Raw genomic sequence first — 3,374 nt, 5'->3', positions numbered from 1 at the left:
TATGGCTCTGCAATAGCCTGTCCATTCTCTCTCTCTCTCTCTCTCTCTCAAGCTAGGAATTCGTTTTCGACATTAACAGTCTTGCTTCCTAGAAGCCAAGTTACACTGGTGAAAAGAGTTTAAAGTTGAGGATGAAGAGAATGTTCAAAATCAACATGGTAAACGCCGCAAACCATAACGGACTACGTTACCAATTGATCTATGATTGAGGAACATTCTCAATTTCTTATTCGCTTTATCTGGTCTTCATCCATTCGCAAACTTGTGGTACCAGAATCTTTTATGCAGAAATTTTCGACATTGATACGAGAAAATGGCGTCCGTGCCTAGAGTGCCATCCATAGGTGCATCCCCACAGAGTGTGCCGACCAGCACTTGCAGAACGTATGGTGCAGGACTTTCACCTTTCGATTCTGTATTTGGACCCCTACTTGGACCTGAAAAAGACCTGACTAGAATCGCAAATCGCCCACGTACATACTAATATTCCGTCTGCAACACCAGTGTCGAAAACAGGGATGGAAGTTTGCGATTGTCGTGTCCCTCCACATTATCGGAGATCCGGCTCGAAAAAGGAATGCACTGAACCGGTTCGGTATTGAGATCTTTTGGGTGGCCAGTGGGATTTAATCTCTTCTCAAAACCTTTACTCAGTAATCTTTGTTTTTTTTTTTTTTTGTCGGTCAGTAATCTTTGTTAACCAGTGCCATTATTTCTCCAGATTTGGGGCCTTGTAGATTGAGGAAACACCGAAATTTCAAAGAGCAGGCCATTACAAATGCACAGACGACGGAACAAAGTCGATTCACATAGCTCTTTATCCGTGCTACTCGCAATGGGACGTTCCTAATCTTGTGTGTTACCGCTTCAATGAGAACTGAGGTATGAACAGCGACGTCTTCACTCCAGCAGCAGCGGCATTGGACCCCAAAACCACTCATGGACCATATTCCAGATTCATGTTCATCACATATAAACTAAGTATCTTAAAAAAGATGCACCGGGGTCTTCGCAAGGTCGTATTCGACGGGAAAGGAGGCTAATCTGTAGCATGGGAATGGCCTAAAAGCCGATGCTTCCAAACAAGTCTTGATGTAGTGTCTCAAGCGATAGGTATCTCACCATTTTAAGTGGTGATTTCTTTGAGAGAACGGGACCTAGGGGTCAACATCTATTAGAGTATGAACCACTCTTTCTGAGCTTCAAGTGTATAGTAGAAATTTAATACATTAACCAAAAAAATTATTAAGAGGGAGTATGGGTTCAAACCTATAAGTGTGATAGTTCAACTAATGCACACTCAAAAATTTAAGCCTATAAGTTATGGCCTAACTATATTATAATATATTAACTACTCCAAATCACTTCATCTATTTGAAGTAAGATTTTATTAACACAACTCACACATGCATCTTAATAATCTTCCCCTCATATATGAGCTCAATGTTAAGCCCGCTTCCCCTTGATTCATGTATCCTTTTGCAACAACATATCTCAACTTAAATCGCTATTAACCATTAACAAAAAAAAAAATTGCTATTAACCACTCCAATAATTTCATGGCTCAATGTGTATCTCAACAATCACCTCGTCATGTGTGAACTCAATGTTGGGTATACTCTTCCTTAACACACACCTTTCTTCAAACCGAACCAAGAAGTCAATCATCGAGCCGATATTGTTATACCATAATGTCCACCTTCAACCCTAGTCTTAGTCTACCATTAGACTCATATTGTTACACCACAATGTCTACCTTCAACCCTAGTATCTTTAGCCGAATCAAACCATGAAGGTTCGAGAAAACACCGTAAAATTTTTTGATGCCATTTGTTGGGAGTGCCCAATAAAAATTTGATTCCTCTGCCAAAATAGAATCCAAGTCTGAGCCTATAAACATATCTAGTTGGATCTATATTTATTCAAAAGCTTAAGCCAATGAATTATAGGATAACTAAATTATATTAACTACTTCACATCACTCTAATTATCCAATGTTGGACTTCTCTAATATAAATCACACATGTATCTTAATAATTGAATGAAGTTGGACTAAGAATGGAAAATTACAATGACCAACTTCAATTAAGTTTATGCGGAATGCAAATATTGAGTGGATAAAAAGGATGGCATTAACGAGTGCTACAGGAATATTGGTTAAATAATCGATTCAGAAAATCTTAAGATATTTTAAGTAGACCGAATCTTATCATGTTATTTGTTATTTGTATTCTGAAAAATGAAATATTCAACTTTTAAGTTAACTTAATGTTCTCTAAAGTGGTTCAAATTTAATTTATATAAAGAGTCTTCTCCCTGCTGTCAAGATCATCAAGAAGTGGGGTTTCTGATCGATGGTGTTGCCAACTTGCCATCATACCAAAGTAGCAATAATTCATTTGGTGAAAGAAAAAAAGAAAGTCACCAGTGATTAGGCACTCAAGTTGTGCATATCATCATCAGGTGGCCCTATTGCTCTATCACGGCCTAAATATTATTTTCCTACTAATTCCTGTAAAAAGAAGAAGAACAAGAAGAAACAAACACTCAATTTTAGCAAAATTTCAAAAAACCGTCACCTGAAATTTTCAAAGTTTTATCGATAGTTTTCAAGAAGTGATGTTACAAAAAGCATCAGTAATTTTTATATTATGTCGATAACTGTCTAAAGTGTTAGTAAATTACGTATGTATAGAATCATTTAAAGTTTGCTTGGCTTATAATCCTCTTTGTACTTGATAGTCTTGTGGGTATAGACTCACTAATAATATTTATGACTTAAATTGAACATTTTGACTGCGATTATGAAACTCCTATATTGGGGATTTTCTCACACTTCTAGCAATAAAGAGGAAAATCTCAAAGTATATATGGGCATTGGTGTTATTAGGTCCAAGTTGGAGTAAGACTAACTAGATCTTTTTCCTTGACTAACGCCTATGAACGTGCATATGACCATTACGTTCCCATGAATCGATTAGGGCTCCACATAGCTAGAGCAGTTTGGTTTCCAAGAGCACTCCAAATACAAGACACTACGGCATCGCATGATAAATCTATTTGGTATTATCGGTTAATTTTTATATTTCTAGAATAGAAAAGTAATCGGAGAATAGATTTAGAACACAAAAGAGAAGTACAACAAAAGTAGCTTCTTGAAATAAGCCATTTTCTTTTTCTTTCTTTTTTTCTTTTCTTTTCTTCCTTGATGCTTGTTACCTCCGCTATCTATCGCCCCCCGCATGCTGACGCCCACCACCCGATGTTGCCCATCGTCCACTGCCAGCCAACGTTACTAAACATGTTTTATTAAAAAATTAATAAAAATTCTACACCACAATAAAACTTATAGATCGTACTTAACACATTCATGT

This window comes from Eucalyptus grandis, chromosome 4 (assembly GCF_016545825.1).
Source record: "Eucalyptus grandis isolate ANBG69807.140 chromosome 4, ASM1654582v1, whole genome shotgun sequence".
In the NCBI taxonomy this organism is placed as follows: Eukaryota; Viridiplantae; Streptophyta; class Magnoliopsida; order Myrtales; family Myrtaceae; genus Eucalyptus; species Eucalyptus grandis.
This window is presented reverse-complemented; position numbering follows the sequence as displayed.